Here is a 6840-nt window from a genome sequence, read left to right on the forward strand (position 1 = left end):
GATACACAGCTTGCCGTCGCAATTAACAACGCACTCTGCCATATCTTCATTTTACCTCTTGGCGTGCGTTGCAGGCGTTGACGCTAAAAAAGGGTTTCCCTTGCAAGAAGCTGCAATAAATTAGGGTGCATTCCGTTCTTGAAGAAAACGCACATATTGAAAATCATAGCCTAGATTTGTTTGCTCTATAGAAAAAAAATTCCCTATTTCTTAATTTGATACGGATAGTTAGCGTCACTGTAGACGTTTATCTAGCAGCCAAAACAAATATTTTTAAGTGATGGCTATTTACATCACACCACATCAATGTCTACTCTGTCGTAGCGGCATTAACACCAAGGTAAGCCTACATGTTTTTTTTTATTGTGATATATTTGGGCTTGAGTAGTTTCTTACACTCGGGGTCCATGGTGTGGTGTGCGCCACTGCATAGGGCACAAGGTACAGCGCAGTTGTAGTCCTCAGGGATGGCGCTATGAGGATGGCGGTCTCACAGATCCAGCATCCCAGGGAGTTTAGTATGGGACATGCATCGGATGTGTGTCCGACTTCTTCGGATGGTTTATAGGCGTGCTATTGCCTTTCGGGCCCCCTTAATGATATTGTTACGGATTATTGTGTGTTTATTTACAGATCAAGGCTGGTATATACGATTGATCGGGATGATAGCCATGTAAACACTGCTGCTCGCCGCACAGACCGTCATCGTCCTCTTCTTCTTCAACCTCTTGATCTCGCCGCGTTTTAATTGCCGTTTCGCAGACGAAGCCAGCTGGGATAGTCATTGTTCAGTGATGGTATAATCGTGCTTAAAACGCAGACCATACACTGGAGGCGTGTGACGACGTAAGTTAGGACACTCAAATGGTCTAAAACGGTGAACGAGCAAACATAGTGTGACGAAAACTTACAGCATAAACCGCGCTTGCGCTGTGGGATCCAAAGCCTTACTGAGTGCGGTGGTACCGCTGCTTTGAGCGGTTTTGCGGTGGCAGAGTGCGAAAATGTGCTATCCTTGGGCTTCTTCGGCAAGGCAGAGTGTATCGGCGATCAAATTTGTTTGCGATTTCTACACATGTTCCTTTTATATATTTATTGGCCGTTTGTTTAGATATGCGTTCTTCTAATAATGATATTGCTTTTTGTTCTACGATTCTAAGTGGTTATCTTTTTATGTCTTGCGTTCTTCCATTCGACACTCTTGTATGTAGTCTTTATTTGCACTGCTGCCAAGTAGACGGCCAGTGGACGCAGTCAAGCCCTATATTGAGGCTTTTCTCCCTGTCCGCTGCATCACTGTCTGTAAATGTTGATGTTCAAACAAACTGAACTTGGACTTTGACTTGAATATTTGGTATATACGGAAAACGATAGGATGGTGTCGAGGCAGATATGCGGCAACCAGGCATAAGGGAGATAGGAAGGGCTGTAGTGAGATGATTCATGCTCCGCTGTGTTATAGGTATGCATGCTTGATGAATGGTAAGGCGTCATCCTAATTCCTGTGGTCAGAGGACACGTACGTGGGCAGCATGCTTGTCAGCATTCGGTTCATCCATTAAACGAGACCATAGGTCTGTGGAGGATACGGCGTTGAGTGTCGGAAATGCGCGTCGCACAGACGAAGCAGTTCGTCTACAGCGTTGGTGGGGAACTACCATCGGCGATCACGCGAGGTGGGCGATGCCGCGGAATCACGAAACGGAAGAAGCTAGAAGCTGCGACGCAAACATAGGTGGATGATTGTCTTGCTTTGGTTGCTGCGTACTGAGTAAGATGGCAAACCGGCGATCACACATCGGTTGTTGTTTATCGCTGCTATTCAACAGCTATTCATAATTTCTCTTGTTCAGGGTCTATGAATGAAGCCATCTTGGCATTCTATATGGAGTGTTTACGCACAAAACGTTTTGGTATTCACGCGTTGTATACAACTCAGTGGTGTTATATCACACGCCATCGTTTTCTCTTGGTCAAAGGCAAATAAGTTCAAGAAATATGTCAGGGAAGATACAGGACTAGCTACAGCCGAAATCATTCTAGAGGTTCAAAAGAAAGCGACGTGATGCGCAATATCTGGGAAATGCCTTGTTGAAATACCGACGTAAAATTTAGGTCACCATAATGAACTTGTTATTGAGTTGGTTCGTAGGTAAGAGAAAATGAACGTCTAACATAAAATCTAAAAATAAAATTGTGAAGATTTAAAAAAATTTAAAGAACTTATCGCTCATGTGTATCTAAGGAAGCTAAGCTTGCCAACTTTTAGAGAATGCTGCGTTGTAAGAGAACACATGGTATGTGCAATGTGTAGGCCTCTTTTTCCAGAAATTCGAGTTGTGTATGGCTTCACGCACATTCTTCCTGTTTCGAAGCTGTGTATGTCTAAGAGAGGGTGCCATGTAGATCTCAAAGGAAGCGGTTATGCATTCTCTTTCATACACGCCTGATGACGTCATTGGCATACTTTCTATCAGTGAGTAGCACTGAGTGCATTAGTCAAGGTATTTGGAAACGCAAATCATTTCGCTACTGACGTCAAAGTGCAGACGAAATTCGCGTGTTTATATCGCTTGTACTCGGCGCATACATTGCAACACGTGTGAGTGAAATGAAAGCGCATGTATTGCACAAACATTACTGATACGTCTAAGTGCACCTGGCTGATTAGACATCCTTGAGACTTAATTGTGGGAAAAGGATGGAAGAGTGTAACCAAAATTATACATTATATAAACTCATACACGATAAATGATGTCGATGCAACAAATATGGTAGACAAATATAGAAACAAAGTTGAATTCCAGTAAAGTAAAGTTAGAAATACAACACACACTACACTAAAATGGGAAGGTCGGAGAAAGCTAACAGGAATTCGTGCTTAAGTTCTGTATGAAATCTTTGAGCTTCCAGGTATTCTAAAGAGAATGGTACTGTGTTCCAGAGGGATAAAGCTAGAAAGTGTAATGAATGCTTACCATAGTTGGTTCTAATGTAGGATAAAATGAAGTTCATATTGACTACAAATATAGTATTATTTATAATAATAAGGCATACCTTTGGTATGATCGTTTCTTCGATCTCATTGTTTAATTCCCCAGAGATAAATATGGCGAGGTTATATTTACCAAAATTATTAAGACTCGAAATATTATATTTCTGTAATAACTGAGCGCTAATTCTACAAGGTGAAATTGTTATTAGGCGAATAGCTCGATGACTTGCAAGTAACTTAGGTGACAGTTATAAGCGTTTCCCCATGATTCATTGTTATACTTAATATATGACTGAACAAAAGCATAATAAAGCTATCTGAGAGTACAAAATGAGAAATATGGTCGTGCTTTGAATAAAACGCGTATTCCATATGCCATTTTTTTACTTTAGCTATGTTATGGTGAAATTTAAGGTAGTGATTAAATTCCGTACTTAAATATCTTCAATGATCAACTGCAGTGATTAGGTTTTTGTTGATGAAACTAGACTGAATGAGCTCACGTGATCGCTGATTCTAGGCAAAAACAATAAAAGCAGCCTTATTATTGTTAATCTGTAGCTTATGAAGTTCACACTATTTGGGTCCAGATATTTCCGTTTTCCTTATTCGTTAGCGTTGTTACACAATTGTTACAACGAAATATAGTAGTGTCGTAAGCGTGCAGAATGCAATTCGATGAGGAAATGCAACTAGGCCGATCATCAATTAAATTGGGAAAAGTAAGGAACCTAATATGGACCTCTGATATACACGAATGTTAGCAGTAGCTTCTTTGGAGTAGCACCAAGGTAGAAAGCAAATTGTTTTCTATCTTCTAAGTAACTGCGGATTAGACGTAGTGACGGACCAGTTGTTCCAATGACTTCAAGTTTAGCACAAAAAATTCTGTGATTCTGCGGAAGGCCTTACATTGGTCAAAGAATATTGAGGCTGCAAATGTACCTTCATCAATCGCCTTTTGAGATAATCAGTAGGAAGTACAAATGCAAGATTAGTTCAAAAACCAAAACGAAAGCCAAATTGATAAGGGGAAAATGCCAACTTTACCTAACTATTTCGTTAGATGCTTCTCGATAAATTTTTCAATACCTTAATTAAAAATGAAAGAACATAAATGGGTCTATAATTCTGTGCAATCGGGCCTTCACCTTATTCGAAAACAGGAATCACTCGACTGCGTTTGAGTTCACGTGGGAAAACAACAAGTTTTAAAAATCACGTTAATGTTAGCTGAAAGAACTTTGCGATAAGGGGGGAGGGGGGTGGTAATTTTAATGTGCTAAGCGTTTACGTTATGGAGTCCAGCACTACTGGCTTTAACGGTCCTAATTATTAAAATACTTCATCAGGCGTTGTTAGAAAAAAGACAAAAAGATTGTGAGGTAAGCGCTTAAAGAACATATTGCAGCATGAAGCAGAATCAGAATTGTATTTCAAGAAATCCTCACAAAAGGTGATTAATGTACACCATGGCATTATGAATGATTCTCGAAATGACGTTATGAGAGTAGTGGTTTCAAAAGGTGTTAACAGCTTCCCACCTTTTCCTAGTGTTATTACGACATTCTATAATTTTTTGTTTCCTATAATTCCTCCTCGCAGTTATCAGCTGTGCAGAAAGTGAGTTAGAAAATTTTTTGTAAGGGGCAAGAAGTTTAGTATTGAAAGGTTTGTTCTTAGTCTTTCACGAGACCGCTCTGCTTTCAGAAGGCTATCTGTAAGCCATGGACTTTGAGGCGATGACACCTTATTTCTGCATTTTAGTTTATTAGAGTGGGAGTTGAAGTGCGATGAAATTGTCGTTAAAACTATGAGAAACCTTATTGAGGATCATTAGATAATACAACTTCCGACCAGACAGTTTTAGTTAGGCTAGCAAGGAACATTTCTTTATCAAGTAGAACTCTGTAGAACGAAGTGTTTGATGAGGTGTATTGAGTGCGCAGGCGTAGAACGATAGGGTGGTGATCAGTAATGTCGGTGGTAACAATGCCAGTAAAAGGTGGGTCTATTAAGTTCGATAATACGCGATCAATTTAGGTGCCATCGGCAATGGTACAACAGCGAGTAGGGAAAGTAATTAAACATTCCTACCCGAAACTATGGTATATGCTTGGATAACTAGAATAATTAGATGAAGTGGTATCCATGAGATTAATATTGATATTGCCCATAATTATTTCGGTACAATTAGCGCATGATATTTGTTCCATGACTTGATCAAAGACACTACAGAAATCAGCAAATCAAGAAGAAGGTGAGCGAAAAATGCAGCCAAACACGAAGTTTTGTTGTCTATACAGAAGACGGGGGAATTAAAAAAAGAACAAATACAGGTTCGCCGTTAGTAATATTCAACTCCAAGTCATGGCGACGTTTGTATGGAATGTTATATGGCACAAATACGCCTGCACCATCGTGACTACTCGTCTCTCTTATGGAATACTCAAAATGTATCAGTTAAAGCAGAATAGGTTCTTTTCATCATTACTAAGCCAGGTTTCAGACACACATATAAGTGAAAAGGTGTTCTAAAGTGTCGAAAATAGCTGCTGAAAACATCAAAATGCTTGTGGAGAGTTTTAGCATTGAAGTGAATGATTAATGGCACACTCCCGTCATCAACGTATTGAGACGCCTTCTTCTGGACAATCCCTTCGGACTACCAACGCGCAGTACGTCGAGCGATCCGATGCCTGCACCTACACCGTTCGTGTCGTCATTCAGGAGGTCCTCCTTGTCATCGAAGTCATCGTGCTTCCATTCGCTCTCACGTGGTCATATTAGGTTGGTACTTTCTCTCCACACATTATGCAATCATCGGCTGCACCGCAGCCGAAATCGAGGTGCTTCCGTGTTCGGCAGATATCACTGAACATTACTAGCACGCTTGTTGCGAAATCACCATTTGAAAAGACACCCTTATACTTGCCTTGCTTTCTGCTCTTCTCAGTGTCCCTTGTGACTATGTAAATGACAGCAGAGTACTCTTCGCAGCGTCTGAACTATTAGTTCGCCAAAGATCACTACCACTGCCGTTCGCTCTCCTCGAGTTTAAAGCTGGGCCCTCTCTCATGTGCGTGTCGAACCCATCGGTCAATCCAAATATTTTACGCTGCTGTGAAAGCCTTGGGACTGCAGATCCACTGACCTTATCTTCGACTTTTGACATGATGGATGACTCCGCTCACCTTGTCACTCTTGAGGCGTTGACCTATCAGTCAATGCCGCGTTCTTTTACGCCAGCTATAAGCAGTGACGTTACAGCGACCTTACAACAACGCAGGGAGACGAACTTTTTCACTTGCTGCAAGGTTTCTCTTTCTTTTTTCACTGCCAAGCAACGTCACCCGGCCGTGCAACGACTGTTTCGGAAACTATCGACACTGGGAGCCATGCACCCATACGACAGTACCGAGTATCGGTGAGCCAAAGGTGCCTTATTGATGACCAGGTTAACGATATGCTCAAACGCGGTATCACGCAGTCGTCTAGTACTCCCTGGGCATCACCAGTCGTCGTATTGAAAAGAGACGTATGAACGACGTGCTAGACGTATCAACGACGCACTAGACTGGTTGCAAGGAGCGGAGTTTTTTCCTCCTCAGATCTACGCTGTAGCTGCTGGCAGGTGCCTATGGCTAACGCTGACTGTTCCGAAACAGCGTTCATGACAAGAGACGGATAGTGCGAATTCACTATATTGCTGTTTGGTCTCTGCAACACACTCACCACCTTTTAAAGGGACACTAAAGGTTAATATTAGGTCAACGTGGACTGTTGAAATACCATCCCAGAGACCTCGAAACGCTTGTTGCATGCGAAGAAGAGACCTACTTTAA

General features: G+C 41.5%; 1 long non-coding RNA gene across 2 annotated transcripts in view; it reads right to left on the bottom strand.

The window, feature by feature from the left end:
- LOC142591221 (uncharacterized) overlaps positions 1 to 6088 on the bottom strand; it is a 46578-nt gene extending 40490 nt beyond the window's left edge. The window contains exons 1-2 of one of the 2 annotated variants that reach the window (XR_012830394.1): positions 5931 to 6088; positions 1 to 110 (exon numbers count right to left, since the gene is read on the bottom strand). The exon at positions 1 to 110 is cut by the window's left edge and continues 14 nt beyond it. This is a non-coding gene — a long non-coding RNA (uncharacterized LOC142591221). Of the gene's footprint in view, positions 111 to 5704; positions 5793 to 5930 lie in introns of those variants that run through there. The other variant, XR_012830395.1, reaches the window with a different exon arrangement.
- Between the last annotated feature and the right edge of the window lie 752 nt (positions 6089 to 6840).

Source organism: Dermacentor variabilis, chromosome 8, assembly GCF_050947875.1.
Source record: "Dermacentor variabilis isolate Ectoservices chromosome 8, ASM5094787v1, whole genome shotgun sequence".
Taxonomy (NCBI): domain Eukaryota; kingdom Metazoa; phylum Arthropoda; class Arachnida; order Ixodida; family Ixodidae; genus Dermacentor; species Dermacentor variabilis.